Source organism: Anas acuta, chromosome 1 (genome assembly GCF_963932015.1).
Source record: "Anas acuta chromosome 1, bAnaAcu1.1, whole genome shotgun sequence".
In the NCBI taxonomy this organism is placed as follows: domain Eukaryota; kingdom Metazoa; phylum Chordata; class Aves; order Anseriformes; family Anatidae; genus Anas; species Anas acuta.
In genome coordinates, this window is record NC_088979.1 from 176,796,282 (window position 1) to 176,816,165 (window position 19,884).

General features: G+C 39.3%; 1 long non-coding RNA gene across 1 annotated transcript; it reads left to right on the top strand.

Annotated features, from left to right (window-relative positions):
* The first annotated feature begins 9,307 nt into the window (after positions 1-9,307).
* Positions 9,308-10,153, top strand: LOC137850307 (uncharacterized). The gene is made up of 2 exons (XR_011092457.1): positions 9,308-9,611; positions 9,737-10,153. It is a non-coding gene; the product is annotated as an uncharacterized lncRNA (long non-coding RNA).
* Positions 10,154-19,884: the final 9,731 nt, after the last annotated feature.

Here is a 19,884-nt window from a genome sequence, read left to right on the forward strand (position 1 = left end):
CCTGTAATCTTGTACTGCAGGTATGATAGCCTGACTCATAAACTAAGATGACCTCACTGTCTGATGGGAGTTGCAGGTGTTCAAAAGCACCCTGAGAAAGACTAAGCTCTGTGTGAATTTCTGAGACTCGGAAAAAAAAAAATCCATGAGGAGCTTCTGTGATGCTGCGGATAGGTCTGGGTATGCTGCATCATTTCACTTTTCTCTTTCTTTTTCTTCCTGAGGGGGTGTGTGAGAAGATATTTTGGGTATCATTAGATATGACCTATAAAGGAAATATATTTCTGGTATGCGTAAACTATTCTTATCTATCCCAAAGATGGCCCAACTCCTTTTCATCTCTTCTGTCTCCTGAATACCGTCACATGGTTCATCTGGGCCTTTACTGAAGTTCAAGTCAGGTTTTCAGAAGGTGAGAGAACAACAACAAATTCTATTCATAGACCATCAAACAGAGCTGTATCTTCAGGATGGTATACTGCAGGCGGCATAAAGCACTTCGGGAGGAGCAAGGAATGCTAAAGCTCCTACTCTGTACAGCTTGGATATAGCTCATGCTTTAGTAGGGTAAGTCTGTCTTCAGTGACACTAATGTCTAAGGTATTGTCAATAAAATCTAAAGGGTTAGTACTTTACTAAAGGATCAGGAAAGGATTGGGACTTGGGAACCAAAAGAAAAATGGTAGAACAAATGAAACCACAAATAATAATGCTGTTTCAGAAATTTAGGCACTAAGTACATGAAGACTCGCAACAGTTTTCCCACATAAGCACCACGACTAAAGATTAGTTAGAAGAATGATTTCTCACTTCTTCTCCAGAACACCTAATAAGCCAACTGTGACACAAGTACCATGAAGTGAGCATTCTCCACACTATGTTGTTGTGGTTTTTTTTTATGCAATTTTATCTCCTATTGTTATGGATTAAGAATGATCTGATAGCAGCTGCCCTGAGGTATGAACAAGATGACAGTCTGCCAAAGAGAGAGCAGTTTTGGAATGCTTATTTAAAGGTATGTAGAGTTGTGATAAAATTAAATAACTGTTTCAATTTGTTGAGCATGCACTGATAAAGTATTTTACTCAAAAACCAGGAAATTGGACAGCAAGGTGCTACAGCAGTTAATGCAAAGCATACATTTCATATCGATGTTCACATTTTAGTTAAGGAAATATTTCAGATTTCTTGCTAATAAACATTTCTGTAACCACTCTCTACATGTAAGGGTGTTCTTTGACATTAACCACCTTGTTAACTCCTAGAAAAACTTTATAAAAAATAAAATTCCATTGTTGAGTGCTATAATTATTGTTGGAATTTTCAGTGTTGTTAAAAGAATGAATTCTCACACATTAAAAACACTTCAAAAATAATTTAAACTGTGTGTTTGAACTATGTATAAATCGTTACATTAAATGCAGGTTAAAAGTAGAATTTTCAAGTAGCAAGGAAGTATATAGGTATCTTCAAAAGCTCCTTCTTTCCCTTCCTACTGGACTTTGCATGTAGGTGGGACCACAGCAGCACCTATTCTTCAGCATCGCATGAGACCAGGGGTTATGATGCTGAGATTTTTCAAACATCTTTCTCATTAGAGAAAGATGATACAACCAATGTTTTTATAATAAAAATATATATTTGGACTACTAACCTTTCTGTACCGGTCACCAATAAAAAGACATAATTTTAGAAGCCATAATGCCAACATGCTACAAGATGGGGACGATTATTTGACAGCACACTGTAATGTAAGGAGGGTGTAAGAACCAGGGACAGAACTTCTACTTGCTGGATGTAAAAGGTGGATTTTGCTGAATGGCTCCTGGAAATCCAAATGAAATGGCTGCCAGCTCCTGGATCACATACTCAGTAGGTATGTAATTTCACATTATAAAGTTTAATATTTGCCTCTTGTGGAGTGTGACGAGATCAGCAAAATGCAGCATGAGCCTTATTGCAGGGCTTGACAGGTACTTGAAGCATCTATGTCCTTGATTTTTCAGAAGAATGGTCTCCTGAAGGCTTTTCTACATAAATAGAAACAGCCTTTTCTTAGAAGACATAGAAATAGTTTTGAAGCATCAAAAAAGGTAATTGTGGCCAATTTTCTTACATTACTCATGACCTTTCAAGCTCTAGAATTCATAAAGGTGAATTTTATCCATCATTACTTAAAGGTCCATGAACCAGAAAAAAAATCGTGACCAAAATGCACTTTTAAAATAATTTTGAAGTGCTCTTTTCTTTTTTCTTTCCTTTTCTTTCCTTTTCTTTTCTTTTCTTTTCTTTTCTTTTCTTTTCTTTTCTTTTCTTTTCTTTTCTTTTCTTTTCTTTTCTTTTCTTTTCTTTTCTTTTCTTTTCTTTTCTTTTCTTTTCTTTTCTTTTCTTTTCTTTTCTTTTCTTTTCTTTTCTTTTCTTTTCTTTTCTTTTCTTTTCTTTTCTTTTCTTTTTTCTTTTCTTTTCTTCTTTTCTTTTCTTTTCTTTTTCTTTTTTTTTCTTTTCTTTTTTCTTCTCTTTTTCTTTTTTTTTCTTTTCTTTTTTCTTCTCTTCTCTTCTCTTCTCTTCTCTTCTCTTCTCTTCTCTTCTCTTCTCTTCTCTTCTCTTCTCTTCTCTTCTCTTCTCTTCTCTTCTCTTCTCTTCTCTTCTCTTCTCTTCTCTTCTCTTCTCTTCTCTTCTCTTCTCTTCTCTTCTCCTCTTCTCTTGTTCTTTTCTTGTTCTGAACAATACTTAAACTTGTCTGAAAAGGTACGAAGAAATCTTCAGTTTTAAAGTATTTCAGGTTATACTTCCCTTTGGTAAAAGGTTGCCTCCATTCTTTTGTCCTTCAAGCTGAAGTCAAAAGACCGATAGACAAATAGAAAGATCTAGCTGACCTTGCAATTGCTGGAAGGTTGTCTCTGTGTATTTTCACATGATTCACTTTTTCAGAAGTTGCCTATGAACGTACCTGGATAAGACAAACAGAATTTTGTCAGTCCATGAAGGCTTATTCATAAGAGAAGTGGCCCAAATGAAACAATGTGGAATAAATACTTTGACTTTGTTGGTAGTGTGGATACTGGTTATATTTAAATATAGCACTGGGAATTTCATCTTGTTCCCACTCCAGCACAAGGCATCCCATGGTTGCTTCTTGACAGATTCTTTTTCAGGCTACCCAGAAATCTCATTTATTAACATTGCTTAAGATGCCTGGGAATTACCTGGGATTCTCATGTGTTCATGTCTTCTACATGATGTTTTTCTGTAACTTTAGCCTGTAATTTGTGGCAGACCAGCAGTTACTGCCATAGCTGAATTAGCCTTACCGTGGAGACAGAAACCTCTGAACTAGGGGCACAAGTCCAGCTGTGAACTGCAGCTTCTGTAGCCACCCCAGCTTAACATGCCAGAGCAGTAAGAGAAGAATAAACATCCACAAAGAGAAAGAAGACAAATGGCTATTGTACTTTACATTCACACCTGGCTTATTTTGCAACGGCTTCTTCATACAGATGAATGGGACCCTGGCCAAATTTCTTTTGCTGGAGGAAGGAACCTTTTACTGCTGGGGATAGAATGGGTCTGTCTCCTTTAGTGGTTAAAAGGACTACATAAATGTTTCTGTGATGTGAATCTCCTCTGCCTGTGACTCTTCTGCGCTCGATGTTCTTTAAGTTACATCATTTAAAGCCTTTGGAGGACAGGAACTGGATTTCTTCCTGAAGAAGTTTAACTGGAAATTGCACACCGGTGATTTTTCTAACACACCCCAGAGGTAATTGGAACATGTAATCTTTGGGCTGTTGAGAAAGAATACAGAGGTTGATCCTGTTATTATTTTGAATTGTGCTCCAGCATCATTTCCTCTTTTATCCTGAATAAGAGAAATACTAACACAAAGGTGAGCCTTTAAAGCTCTCAATTGCTGAGACTTCTATAGAGGTGCTAGGGTTTACTTTTTTGCGGTCTGAAAAACTTGATGAGGTTTTTGAAACTGTAAAGAGAAAGACCTTCCAAAATACCTATGTCATTAGTATGGTGTAAAGGACTTCTAAAAGAGCTACCTAAATCTCAGTGAGTCATTTTTAAAGGGAATTTATTTTTAACAAAATTACCCTTTACATTCTCTCTACTCTAGGGTATATGCTTAGCAACTGTAATACTTGCTTCTCTGATATTTCAACTTACTATGCCATCTGTAAATGTCAGGAGACTCCTCTTCCTATAGAACCTGGCACCAAAATTAAGGCAACAAGCAAATGGATGTAGTCTGACGTCTTCTTGAGCTATTGCAGATTACTGAATTCACATGTGCTTGCTGGGATGTCTGTCATAATCAGCTATCACTTCTGACAGCAAATGCTTACAAGTCTAAATTTGAATCTCTTCAACTTCATGGTAAGGCTTGGGACAATAAGCTTAGTAAGTGGTTTGAGTTCACTACTACTCTGCATATACTCTTTTTACAATAGTTTTACAAACACTCAGTTGGCTCCAAACCAGTGTAATCTGTCGTTCCTTTAATATAAAAACAGTAATGGCCATTGGATCACATGTTGGCACCTGCTGTGTAAACATGCAAATCTTGCTTGATAAATGGGCAAAATAGCTGTGTAGTTTTGGAACTGGCTGTAATTCTAGCTGTAGGAATAGCAGTCAGTGTGATCAGAAGAATTACTTTCTCACATTAGTCCTTCACTGTTTCTTATGTGATTTTATAATTTCACACAAGTTGAAGTCTGATGTAAATTTCTTCCTAAACGTACACTTGCTGAATCCTTAAATAACAAGACCAGAACAGATTGAGAACAGAAGAGATTTGTATACCAAACAAAGCTGAAAATAAGCAGTTTTTCAATCTTATTAATTGGCACAATACTCCTTTTTTTTTTTTTTGTCATTAATGGAATTGTTTTCAATGTGGTTATGTCTGCTATATAAACAATTCCCAAAGCTCAAAACATGCATTACAGCCAATGTGCAAGACCCCACATTCAGGATCACGTAGTGGTGACAATGATGTATGGGAGGTATTCAACATTACAGTGGGCCCTTACCTGGCTCCATCGCCTCTTATACTGGCACAGCATGTAAATCTTGCCTAGCTCTGTCTACCATGTAGGTAGGTTATCAGCGTGGAATGGTAGCACTGTGCTGTAAATTAATAAAATTTGGACACCAATGCAAGGAAACATGAGACAAAGATCCATTAAGTGACTGTCACACACAATCTAGAAAATCTGACAGGTCTGTGCATAAACTGAGGATCACAGCTACAGCTGGATTGGGGCAGACTGGGCTCTAGGTAGACTATAACCCTAGGTCAAGTGCAATTCCCCTCTTCAGAACAGCCCTTTGGGATTATTTGTGGGGAAAAATCAATTCATTAATTTTACCTGGTTCAGACTTTAAATAATTTCTTAATAAAGAGCAAGACTGTGTTTTAAATGGTATATTCTTGGAGAACATATGATGTAATGCATCACCTCATGCCACAGGTAAACTGTCCTGTAGCAACTGTGCCTTAACCTAGTCCTGATCAGAATATCACTTTTAAGAAAGGAGATTTCTTTAACAATATTCAAGTGGGAATTGGGTCCAGCTACATCACTTTTTTTTTTTTTTTAACTCAAGCAAATTGAGACATCTGTTTTCTGTCAAGTCACACACTTGTAGTCACTTGTGCACAGTTTACAAGCTAAGGAAAAAAAATGACCCTTTGCATCATACGTGTGTTCTACTTTCTGAGGATCATTTATTGAAATCCTCAAGTTCCTCTTGCCAGGTGGTTTTAATGTAGAGAAAAAAAAAAGACACTTGTCTTTCAGCCACTCTGGCACAGGGTAGCCTCTACTGCAGTGCCACAGAGATCCTGTAATTCCCACGAGACCATGCAAAATGTTGAGACAGCTCTTACCATTTCTGAATAGTGGAGAAAAATGCTACTGCCTGATGAGAGACCCTTAAAGCAGAGTAAGGTAATGAAGAACTGGACTGTAAGTCAGTTTTTTGTTCTTCACAGAATCACAGAATGGTTGAGGTTGGAAGAACCCTGTGGAGGCCATCTGGTTCAACACCCCTGCTCAATCAGGACCACCTAAAGCCACTTGCCCACAAAAATGTCCAGTTGTGTCTTGAATATTTCCACAGATGGAGACTCCACAACTTGTCTTGGCAATCTGTTCCATTGCTCAGTCATCAGCACAGTAAAAAATATGAAAATAAAAAAAGCATTTCCTGATGTTCACATGGAACCTCCTGTGTTTCAGTTTGTGCCCATTGCTTCTTGTTCTGTCACTGGGCACCACTGGAAAGAGCCTGGCTCCATCTTCTTTGCACCCTCCCTTCAAGTGTTCATATACGTTGATCAGATCCCCCTGAGCATCCTCCTGTCTAGGCTAAAAAGTTGCAGCTTTCTCAGCCTTTCCTCCCAGGAGAGGTGCTCCTGTACCTTCATCATCTTTGTGGCCCTTCACTGCACTCTCTGTAGTATGCCCGTGTCTGTCTTGTACTGGGTGTCCCAGAATTGGGCCCAGCACTACAGATGTGACTTCTCTAGTGACCAGTAGAGGGGAAGAATCATTTCCCTTGACCTGTGGGCAACACTTTGCCAGATGCATCCAAGAATGCTGTTAGCCTTCTTTGTGACAAGGGTGCACGAGCACTGGCTCATGCTCAACACGGTGTCCACCAAGACCCTAGGTCCTTTTCTGCCAAGCTGTTACTGTATGGTTCCTGGCTCCCAGTTCAAAATTTTAACTGCAAAATAATGCTTCCTAAATGAAGGCTGCATACCTCGAAATGGTAACTTTAGCCAAATATTGATTATTTTTTTTAAATTGACAAGTTTTCTTATACATGATGGTACATGATCTGATGAATCACAGAAGAAAATATAAAATTAAAGCTTACACTAAATATGTCTTCTTGGATTTCACCAGATTGATTTTAAGTCTATAGGCTAAATAAAGATAATATCTATGAGACTGCTGTTTCACAAACATTGCTTGATTTATAATACTGAAACTGAATTGTAGCACTTGCAAATTTCCGGCAAGCAAAAAATGTAGATTTCTTGCAGGAGCCAATTACCAGTAAATGGGAAGTGACAAAGTAAATGCAGCACTTAGAGACAGAAAACATAACAGAGGAATAGAACATTGCTTTAAAGCTCACAATGTGTTTAAAATATGAAGAGATACTAGAAGCCTGGTCTGCATTCAGAAAAAGAGAGTACTGTAAACTGATTTTTAATATTCTCTAAGAATTTAAAAAATAGAAACTGAGAGGAGGAAAGGGGAACATTCCCCCGAGAGGGGAAATGCCAGGAATACATTTTAATCCAAGCAGCCAGTTAAGTGATCAATTAGACAACAAAGCAAGGGCAAACGGATCAATGGTTCTATCCTCCAATGAAAACAAATGTGCTTACTTACCAGCATTTGCATCTTTGATTAGGATAAGCACAACATCCTTTCATATTGGTCAAAACCCAAAGTCTTGTTGATGTTGCCTCTTTTTTCCCCTAAACAATTACTTTTGTATTCACCTTTTTTTCTCTTTACCTGACTTCTCGTAGAGACTAGATGTCAGAAGGGAGTCAACGGTTGACACCATACAGCTCTCCTCAGAACATCTTGCAGTAGGAGATTCACTCACAGAACTCACTCTCCTTGACCCTGAAGTCACAGATTCAAATCTATTCTAATTGAAATTAAAAATAATTAATTTCTTGTGACTGCAGTTCAGTAGCTTCTTGTGTGGTGGGGACAGTTCCTGGTGGACAAGTGCCTGTGTAGCAGCAGCTCAAGCGCTAACAGCATCTGCAGGTTGATTTAGGAGTGGAAGGAACCACCACATCCACTAGGACTAATCCACCACAGTCACAGGAAATCCTGTGATACACCTGTACCTCAGGAGGTTCTGCAAATCATCTCACTTCATGTGCAACAATAAAAGTTTGCTACATGTAAAATAAAACTGAACTAGGTGTGAAGTAGAAAGTCAGAAAGCATAAAAAAAGATCAGACTTCTTAGGAAGGACAGTTTCAGCATGGAATAGAAGTATCTCTTGCATTATCAAAGGACTTAATTCTCTGAAATAAAGGAGGAAGACCTCAGGAAAAGGGAATTGCACTGCCACTTGCTGAACCACTTCCATAATGTTGTCAAAAAGGATCCATTCTCAGGGTATGAACCTGGAAGCTTCCACCAACCCTACATGTAATATTAAGTCACCTGCTTCTTTTTCTGGTGAATTCCACAGGAAACTCTCAGTCATAAAGCCTGTGCAGTGTAGAAATCTTTTTAGCCTTGAGCTGTGGAAAGCAGGATTGAGCTGTGCAAAGTAGGCATAAAATGCTCTCATTCTGCCTGGTGTACAAGTAGGCAGTAACACGCTGTATTCAATAAAGACAAGAAAAAACAGGTATGTTGCTCCCAAGCTTGAGAAATCGTGGGAATGCTTCTTAAATTATACTTCTTGTGAAACAGAACTTGTTTCAAAAACAAGCTGGTGTGATTGGTGATGATGATGATATACCCTACAACACATTAACCCCCCTCAGAATCTTATTGGACCATTAGTTTACCCCAGGGAAGAAAACCAGCTGGAGCCACAGCTGCACTGGCAGCAGATGTCACATCCATAATGCTCATTGCCGTTAGGTGTAAGACCTATGAAAAAAAGTATATATTCACATGGAGTAGCAAGACGGTAGTATAGGGCTGTCTGAGCTACAGAGGCCAGCTTTTGGTCTCTCTAGCTGAAGGCCATATTAAATGCAACTCAGCTTCCTGGGCCTAATAAAAGTAATGGTAACTTTAGCTGAGGCATAAATCCATTGGGTTTGCATAACACAAGTGAAAGTTTCCAAAAATAAAGTAAAAAAATCTTCATTTTCAAGATTTTGTCTTCCTATTAGTTTGGAAGAGCATAAACAGCATTCTTTGGGTATATAGCATTGTGAAAATGCATGCCACTCCAAGTGAAAAATGCTGTCAGTCAGTGCCTCAGCACTGGCATGCAGTTGCAATATATAGTCATTGGACAAAAATAAGCTTATTGCAAAATCATCCTAAATTCCATGTTCTGCTCCTCACATGAAAAAAAAAAAAAAAAGAAAAAGAAAAAAGAAAAAAAATGTGTTTGTTTAATCTTTAGCTTTGGTTTGCAAATTAGAAGTCATAAAGAAAACTACATTTTTTATTTTGTGTGTGTGTGTGTGTGTGTAACTTACCTGGCAGAGAAGTGCAAGAGCACATATCATAAATTTTCTTGCTGGAAATATGTGGGTGTAAAGGTTAATGGCATGCAGCAGCACTCTGAGTTCTGGGAAGAAAGGTCTGAGACTCAGCTCGCTGCAATTCAGAGCAGCTGTGGGGTGTGAGTGCTGGCATTCCCTCAACCTGCTTTCACGTCTCAGGGTTTTTAGCTGCTTTGCAAACTCACAGTTTCAGTGATCGCTGTCCTCAGCTGTCCTTAGCTTTATGTCTTATTGACAAAGTAGCTAGGAAGAAACCAGGCTCCCTGTTTCTGTCCACAGCCGTATGGCCCAGGTCAGGGCTCAGAAGGCAAATCGGCTCGGCACTGACAGGAGCAGTATGCAAAGAGTTCATCACTCGCTGTGAGTCACCCGCCCAAGCTGCCAGAGAGAAAAAGATCTTTTGTATTTTCTGCCTGCTCCTGGCTCTTGTTGCTGTTGGGAGACAGGAAAAACAAGGCATTCATTGACTCTATTTTTATTTTTAGACGTGTTTTCTCCTCTTCCGTTATTCAGTACTTGACGTCTAAAAAGCAGTGAGATGCAACTGACTTTCCTGCTAATTTCAGACGAAGTAGTGTGTGAAAAGAACTTGTGGTCATCATCTGCCCCATCTTCTGCTTCAAGGAAAACTCTTCTGATACTAAATGAGACCAGCAATGGCTTTGTCTAGGCCAGTCTGGAAAGCCTCTGAAGATGAAGGTCCCGTTGCCTCTCAGTAGTAACTGCGAGGTAACACAACTAGGAAGAGGAGCTGACCATTGGCTTTCTTTTTTCACAAGTTTACTGCTTGGTAGGACTGCAAACTTCAAAAGTGAGACTTGAGTAAACTGTCTTTCAAATCATGGAGCCAATTTTGCAGCAGTTAACCTTGTTGATGCAAAATAAATCACGCTGTAGTGTGTTGTGTGGTTTTTGTTTTATGTTGATGATTTTCATGGAGCATCAAGTTTTAGAATGATATCAACTAAGAATCTCATCCTGCTCTGCTTTATGCAGAAGTTTCTAGAGGTCTTGACTGCAGAGATGTAATTTAAAATGTAACTTCAGCATGCTCCCACATTCTGAATTAAATATCTTAGAACTAGACCTTGACATGGACAAGAAAATGCCCACTTGCCACCAACAAAGGGTTTTCCAGCTTTCAGGGGATATTCAAAGAGAAGATGGAGATTGTAGAGTAGTGCTTCAGAGAGGTGTTTAAAAAGGAAAGGCGCTAGAGCAGATGGGATTATAACAAAGAAGCAACTCTTGGTTCCACCCTCAGGTTTAATGAGTGGTAGATATACACCAAGTGTGTACACCTACCTTTCCATAATAGGTCTGGAGACTCTGACACAGTTTTTTGTTTTCTTCTCATTTTCTTTTCAGCCCACAGCAAAGCTTTTTTTGAAAAGTCATTATAGTAGGATTGGTGTGAGGTGGGAGTAAATATGCTTGTTTGCAGTGTGACTAGGGAGGATGGAGTTAGGAAAGTAGAAGAATATTCTGTTGGATTGTCTGAATTCTCAAAATTCTGGGTAAGGTCTCACTGAGAGAGTTATTTTTATTTAAGGTCAGTTTGTTAATCATAAATTTTAAAACGCAGTAATGCAGAGAAAGACCTGAGGGTGATGGACAAATGAGACAGGAGTTCACAATGTGATGAAGTGGCAAAAAACGTGTACCATACCATATGTATAAATATAGTACGCCTTTTTGGGATAGGAAAATAATTCTGCTTCATGCGGCTTCCCTTACACTTGGGAATACCGTGTCCAGGTCTGAAAATTTGATGGAATCCTAGACAGCTGACAGCAATCCTAAGGTTTTAGGAAATCACTCCTGTGGAGCTAACAAAGGAATTTAAGTCCAGAAGGAAAAAGCTGAGGCTTTGAGCAACTCCTCAGCCTGGAATAACCAATGTTACTTCAGTCATGAGACAATTGCTGGTATAAAGAAAAGGGCATGTCCTGAAATCAAAATAGGTGCCCTACTATTTAATTCCGAATGAGCTTTTTGTGATTTACCCTGTTTCATGAATGACCTATGTACCACTATGGGCCAGTGACATATTTACTGCATCACAGAAAATTGTCAGATGCATCAAAATCAGGTTGGTGGCAGGCACTAGGCACTATACTAGCTTGTCTGCCAGCACTTCTTAAAAGTACAAGTTACTCTGTCTTTTCCAGAATTTTACTGTCTATGTGTTACTCCTGTAAATGGAAGATACATGTTTCTTTCCATGTATAGCCATGCACAGAAATATCAGTCAGAAATATTGTGATTTATCTAAAACGTTGGATCTAAAACAAGTGTTAGTAGATTGGTAGGTTACTACGGACCAACTATGCTATTGCAAGGTATCTGTTCATTATCTTAGTTTGGTAAGACATGAGTATATATGATATAATTAATTAGGAGTTCCCAGTTTGGATGTATCTACTAACTGCCATTGCAAACAGCTTTAAAATTTTCACAAGTCACTTGTTTTTTACAGTGCTTTTAGTACGTAGTGCATAAAAATGCTGGATTTATTGATAAAGTGAGCTACTCCCAGCCCCGAACATAATTCTTTTATTTAAGTATGTGTATGAGTTATTTAATCTCCATATTTTTCCAACTACCTTGCAACTATATTACAAATTTGGGAAAAGCAGACTCTTAACCTAGCCCGATCTCTGTCCTTGGATATTACATCTCTAACTTATCTCTTGTAGATAGCAACATCTTGGATGTCAAATACCACCAGCATGTCAGGTACCTTTTGATGCTGTTTTAATGCATGAGTAGAGGCTGAGTGGCTAATGCCAAGAAAAAATGATGTTCTTTAATTTGCTTGGTATGATAACCCAAGAGGAGACAAAATGGCTGAAAGAGTTGATAAGTGAAAATAAAATCTTCTGCTTCTAGGCATAAGTAGTTACTAAGTAATTATCTTTTATTATATATCCAATGCCAGAGTTAAAAGACAATATTATACAGGTGATGATATTATACAATATATATATATGACAAAAGCAGCATGTTTCTACAAAGCTGAAAAAAAAAAGTTGAAAAGCTGAACAAATTTTCAGTAGCTGACTGCTTCTTCTTCAGAGGTATTTTTTCATAGAAAACAAATATTTGTGAACATGATTCTAAGCTTTCTTTTATATTATTTGTAGAGAGAAGAAACATTAAGTTAGGCTAGATGTATCTGAGCTTTACTGCCATCCTTTTCCCAGCATTTCATCTGTTGCACACAAGGTACAATAAAGCCAGGGATAATGTCATGACATCCATTTCTAGTGATGTGAGTGGGAGCTTGCAAAAAATGAAGAGTGTTGCTGCTGTTCAGTGTTTTGTGCCCTTGAGGTGCCTTTCTATCTCTGCTGATGAGACCCAGACAGTGGTGCCTTTTATAATGCAAGTTGGGCTGATCTCCTGACTTCTTCAGTGCTGTCACAAATATGTCTCATCAAGTAAAGAAATTTCCATGAACCCATGTGACCTGTCCTACCTTCACAGTCCTACCTCTCACTGCAAAATAAATATAATATTATGTTCAAGATCACCTTCCTCTTCATTAATGGACATTTTATGGTATGCATCTGGGTTAAGACAGCAGCTGTCATCTCAGGTACAATGAACCTGACTATCTCACCTGAAGAGTTGATGTGTGAGGCAGAGCTCTCCTGGAGACTGATTCAGGATCACTTCTGATCTCATTACTTTCTGTGCCAGGTAAAAGAAGAACTCGAGGCCTGTCTTCATGTATAAAAACACATGTACTTGATGATGAATGAATGCATATGCAATTTCTGTCCTTTCTCTTGTAAAGTAGGATGGGCTCTGTATGTGACAAATGCTGTTTTCCTTCCTTCCTTCCTTCCTTCCTTCCTTCCTTCCTTCCTTCCTTCCTTCCTTCCTTCCTTCCTTCCTTCCTTCCTTCCTTCCTTCCTTCCTTCCTTCCTTCCTTCCTTCCTTCCTTCCTTCCTTCCTTCCTTCCTTCCTTCTCCCTCCTTCCCTTCCTCCCTCCCTCCCTCCTTCCCTCTTTCCCTCCTTTCTTTGGTTTGAAAGCATTCATTGTGTGGCATGAAAATTGACATAGAAACCTGAATGGTGCTGCACAGCTAGGACTAACGTTAATGCAAATTATTTTTTTAAAAGCCTGGTTCAGGCCTGAAGTAAAGGTTTTATACATGCGTATGTACAAAGATCTTCTATATATATAGATGTATTTTTTCCCTTTTCAATGTTTGCATCAGGAGAGAGAAGACCTTGTGAGATCCCTGTGCCCTAGAAGGCCAATTCACATCAGTACTGTGTGAGGAATGCAAGGTTCTACTTCTTTGGCTTGGTGCCTTTTCTGATGTATTTTTTTCTGAACATTAGCCCAATAGTAATTTGTTGTCCTTTGGCACAAATGGTTTGCCAATAATTGGAGCTTCTGTCTTCTCCCTATTGACAGCAGAATTTGATCTTCCTTGGGTGTTTATTTGTTGCAACTTCGCTTATTTCCTGCAACACACCATAGAAATGGACTCCCATGACCAACTTTTTAGCTGATTATTGCCAAGTCTGACTTTCGCACTGGTCCTGCACAACAGCAAGCATTTTATCTGCTCAGTACAATTTGTGACACTTGCTGAGTTGCTTTTAGCCCTTTCAGTTCTCTCCGCCTCTAATAACAGAGCAAAAAACACATTTACCTCAGCCCATGGCCTTGCAATCAAATGAGGAATCAGAGAAGACTATTGACCTAACTGGCTTAACTGCTTACTGTACAGGCTTTAACCTTGGGCAGGAGTTTCTGTTTCAGGTGTCATCACACATGGGAATAGTTAATTACTCCTTCCTTCAGTCTGAATGAGAGGTACTTACCAGACCTGTGTGAGTAATGGATTTTGTTGTGGGGCAAGCATAAAAATCAGATGTAAAATTGTTTGGATTTATTCCACATTAAATGTATCATTCTGACTTGAAAAGAAAATTTAATTTTGGAATGGAATGTTTTAATTAAAAAAGCATTAAAATTGTTCACTTAATTCAATCTAATTGTAATTCCTTCCAGATTTGTATTTGCTCAGCATAAATTCTGATCTCTGAAAATGTCTTCCACCTCTAGTGTTCAATATATCCGTTTACTTTAACTGTACTGGTAAATTAGTAGCAGCCTTTTATATTAAGACTAACAGTAGACTTTGGGGGACCATAGCTTGGAAGTGTCTTTTTCTGTTGGAGGTTAATTTTCAAAGCCATTTTTATTTTGGGGGTTTATTTTCAGGTTTCTCTTTTCATGGACTGCTCTCTCAAAATACTGAACAGAGCAGAAAGCTGTCTAATGCTGTTTTCCCAACACTTTATCCAAATGTGAAGGTCCTCATGTTTTCCTTTACTTCTATTTATCTGCTTACATTAGCGGCTCATCTTCTCTTACCACATGCTCAGACTTACTCCAGACCATGTTCAATATCATAGTCATTTTTGAATAATTGTTAATTTCTGCCCCGGTCCTAGACCTACTTTTACATATATGTATTTAGTAAAGCTCTTCATAATCCTCTTACCCATTTGCCCAGCATTGCTAACACAGAATACTTTTTTGATGTTCTTGCTCTTCCTGAAGTCCTTGAAATACACTTCCTGAAATATAGGCATTTACAGCTGAAAAGAGATCTCATCTTATGCCAAGAAAACTATGATAATTGTTTCTTTAACTGTTTCTTTAATTCTTCAGCAAGGTGGATTCTCCTGTCCTTGAAATCTTTGACTTCAGGATCATAAAACTGTAGCCTAAGTAATTTAGTCTTTTCAAAGCTTTATGCCATCTTTGACTCATGACTCCGGAAAAACACGCAGTTGGAGGACTGATGTCTAGTGCCAACTTTCACAAATTTTCATGGAAAGATATGATTTTTAGATGTCTTGATAGATTATAGGGCTGTCTTGTGCAGTTAGGGCCTGTGATGATTTGGTTATGTTTACTGTTTTCTGTTTTCTGTTGATGGCTTATCAAGGGAGCCACAAAGATTTTTGATATGCTGGTGAACTTCCTGTATTTTGCTTTTTGAAGCTTTACATTGTTTCTCTTTTTGTGAATGGTATGGCTATATACTCTGAAGATTTAACTGGTACCTCTGCTTATGCACTCAGCAAGATAGGGTTTGGGTCACTTTGCATGTTAAATTCTGTATAATCTTAATGTACTCTATAAACAACTCATAATCTAAAAAGAATTGAGATGTATAACATTGATGTATAATTCACGGTTTCATTTATACAGGGTGCAATATGCACATACTAGCAGCTTCCTCTGGGGCCTGCAAGCTGAACTGAAAATTGTTTTGACTTGTGTTCAGTGTAGTGTATAGAATAGTAATTTTACAAGATATATCTTAATTGTCAGAGGAAGAAGTGAATTACTATCCAAAGTAGAAAGTAGGACAAGAAATCTGTGTCATGTCACAGTCATTAGTCCAATCAGAATATGAGCAAAGGGGAGGAACCATGTAAGTGTTAACCTTGTCAGACATAAAGGAGAACAACCTTAAAATCGAGATTAATCTCATAGCGATTATTTAAATATTATGAATATCTTCTTTCATCAAGTGTTGTCAAATCTTAAGAGTGCTGTCTTACAAAATACATTAAAAGGAGGGATTCTAATGGATGACTGGTTGGCAAAAAGAAGGAATAAAATTGGTTTGTATTGAAATCCTGTTAATTTAGTCCTCAATTCCATGGAGCTAATGTGAGAAACAAATTACAATCCTATCTTAGACTATGTGATACTTTTCCTAGGTTGCTTAGCATGAAGGATGCCTATATTATACCCATATTTGATTAATCAGGTCTTGTGATTTTGAAAGTACATTAGGAGTGGGCACAAAGAGTTAACAGGAAGAATAAATGGTACTGTTGTAGGAAAAAAACAAAAATGAAAATAAAAACAAAAAACTTGTAAATGCTTTGGGGACTTTTTATTTCTGATTTATTTCTGGTTTATCTGTGTGTGTGGATTTTATTTATTTGTGTTGATTTTCCTCCCCATCCTCCCCTCCTTTTTTTTTTTTTTTTTAATAATCTCCTTTCTGAAAAGGATTTCATTTTCTTGGCTCTTTTCCTTTCTTAATTAATTTTGCAAACTTTTTCTTCTTGTCCTCTTTTTGGTTTTGCCTTTCCACTGTAGTTACTTTAACTTGAAATGCCCTTGTCTCTGTTGCGTTGCCCCCTCAAGGTTGGACATTACTGTGATTTCTTTCTTTCCACTGCTCAATATTTGTAACAATTTAGAAATACTTCACTGATTTCCACTATGATTCACACCTTATCCATCAATGCTAAAGTCAGTGGAACTGTATAGGGTATGTATGACAGGGATTTACTCTATTTACTCTGTGCTGTAATTATCACATCAGCACGATGCAGGCAGATACCTGTTTTATAGATGAGGACAGTGGGACAGGAATTTCATTGCTTCAAGTCAGGGGCAGGATCCAGCCAGAACTGGGCTTGGCACACAGCTCCCCATTATTTATCTATCGGTCTTTATTCCTTTAGTCTGAATGGTGTCTTACCCTCTCCTGGCCATGACAGAGGTTGTATACAGTTGCAAGCAGCTCCTGGCAGCTTTAGCAGGGAGCATGTGGTGGCACTAACAGCCCTGGAAATTTCCACATTTGGTTAAAGCTGCATCCAAGAAAGCAGAGAAGCTGTAGCCATCCAGATACCCTTCCAGCCCTGTCTGTCTGCATGCAAGAAAAATAAAATGACAAATTTTCCAGAGTTGAAATGTCTTTGTTGAATACAGAACATTATGAAGATACAATAGTGTGCTTGAAGGGAATTTCAACATTTCCAGCAACTCAACAGCATGAGAGCAATTGGATCCCAAGGTTGAGCTCTGGAAGGGGCTGTGTGGCTTGGGGAGGCTTTAAGACATCAACCTCCTCTTGTGCGTGTATGGATGCAGCCGTGCTAATGCCACAGGCAGCAGCCAGGTTTCCTACGTTGAGCAACGGAGAGCAAAAGAACGTATCTGAGTGCTTTGGAGATGCGTCTCTGGGGAGGTTTTGTCCCAGTTCTGCTTCTTGTCATTCTGGGTCATGTGAGCACAACCATTACAGTGAGCAAGGTGATAGTGTTTAAGAAAAAAGATCCCCTTGTATACTTTTCAAAAGGGTTTCTTTTGACCACACGCTTTCTTCCTCCTGCTCACGACAGCACTGGCAGCATGAGACTACTGGTATTAGATAGATACGTTAGTACCGTGCATTAATTTTAATGAGATGGTGAATTTAGGGCAGCATATGACTACAGTAATTTAGATGAATTTTGAGATCTGAACCTCCTTGCTGGAGCCCTCTTTGAGGCTGTCACTGTGCCCGTGTTAGTCAAACGCACCCAGACTAAACCCAGACCTGTGCTGGCTCCTGTCCAGCCATGTCAGCTCTGTGTCCTACACACTTCTGCCTCTGGGGCAAGCACGGGGGAGGTAAATGCAGATCTGCCCATGCTTGTCAAAGCAGGAACAGTCTAAGTGAGCCCCTGGTTGGACAAACTGTCCTTTAAAACCTACGCTGAGACTGATCCACAAACTGGTCCAAAGGGGGCATCTGAGTCATCTCCCCTTGATGGTGGATTGTAAAAACATGCATTTCATAGCTATAAATAAAATTCAAACAAAATAAATTCACCCCCCTGTCTCATAAAGGAAACAGTTCCTGTGTAAAATGAGGCACAGCACAGCAATAAAACAAAAGAGAGCAGGGAGCACTACTTGGCGTGATGGACATAGATGCTACGATCAGTCAGATCAGCTGCTCATCTGGGTCCTGCAGGCACCGCTGAGGAGGAGATGTTGTAGGAGGTTTTAGAAATCTTTGAAACTTTTATCCTGAAATGTGTTTCACCGAGGAGAATTTTCAGAGGATTTCTGAAGACTTGGCAGACTTTTATACTGAAATCCACTTGTGCATGAAGGAGGCAGGGAAAAAAAAAAAAGCTACATGAACGTGAGACAGAACCATAGAAACACTGCGTACAGAGTTAGGAAAGGGGAGGAAATAAACCCTAGGCGCAGTGATAGAGCAGAGGGGTTCAAGAATTTAGCATGGGAAGAATGCTAAATAGGGGTAGAGCTGGTATTAAATCATCACTTGTCATCTGCCTCTGTCACCAGGAGGGCAGCAGGATGCCAGCCCTTGGCTGCCCAAGGTGCCCTGCAGGTATGCTGCGGACCAGTGGAGGAGTGGGCAGGTGGCAGAGTGCCACGTTTCTTCCCTCTCCTCCCCTGTGCTGCCTGTGATCTCTGCAGTGAGGGCTCAGCCAGCCCTGCACAGTGCTCACACCCCGACTTGACTTTTGTCATGGTCTGCAGCCAGGATAAGGACCCCAGCACCTGGGGAGGCTTTGGTATGGTATTTTTCCACTGTTTGCAGCTCTGTCTCCAGTCGCAGTTTTTGGGCACTCTCTTGCCCCTTTCGTGATCCCTCGTTCCTCCCCGCAGAGTGATGTGAAATACTGTCAAGCAGAAAAGCACTTTATACCCACTTTACCCAGATGTAGTGACTGCACGAAGTCCACAGAAGCAGAGAACAAGTACACCGTGTTCTGAAAAGTAATTAGTCACTGTATGCGAAATATCAGTGAAGCCTTTGAGGGAGAAATTGTTAAATGAATCAGTCTTGAAAAAGTACACCCTTTTAATCAAGTGGATTTAAAAATCAATCTGGTTCATCTGGTGCAAATCTCTAATGTAGATTTCTGTTAATCCTTTTAACCCTTGTCTATATCAATTTTGCTTGTGTCAGTAAGTTACTGACTGAGAGCAGATATAATAAAGGGCTTAGCACCCATGTATTAAGTGCTCCAGTGCCCAAATCCTGAGTGTTTGGTACCTAGAGTAAAATGCAGACAAACAGTAAATCATACAGGCTCCCTGGACAGCGAATGGGATGAATTAATGGCCTGAGAGAGGTTTTGGACCAGCCCTTGCACAACAGGAATCTCCTCCATGTTAGAGGCAGGGATGTTGAGCACAAGGGTGTATTTGGGTGTTTGTCCCTTTTGGGAGCTTTTGTGCCACCTCTATGAAAGTGCAGGACTCACATAGTGCAGGTCCATCTCTGTGAACCTGCATCAAAAGCTCAACCTTTTTTTGTATGTCTTCATTAAGTTTTCAGGGAACAGGGTGTCTGGATGGTGCTTTGGAGACACCTGCATTTCGCCATGTACTACACTGATGTCCTTATCCTACACTACACTATACTATCTATACTATACTACACTATCCTGTACTACACTGTGCCTTATCCTACACTGCCTTTTGGAGGCAAAGAGGCTAAGAATTTTGTTTTAATGTGGCCTTGAGTTTCTTTCTTGGACAGAGCATGTCTGTGCAGATTTTTGGAGCTGCCCTCTCACACATCTTTTCATGTTGTGTTTCGAATATGTGAAGTCAAGCCCCATCCCTGTTTCTGGCAGCCAAGAGGAAGGGAGTGTGCAGGAAAGGAAACACAGATTGCTGCTACCTGATCTCTTGTTCTTCATGGATGTGTCTGAAGTGCACTGTCAGGAAAAAGAGGTAGGGTTGAAAGGAAAGAAGACAAGAACAAGGTCAAACTCACACTACATGAGGCAGATCTGCAGAATTTCTGGGTCACAATGG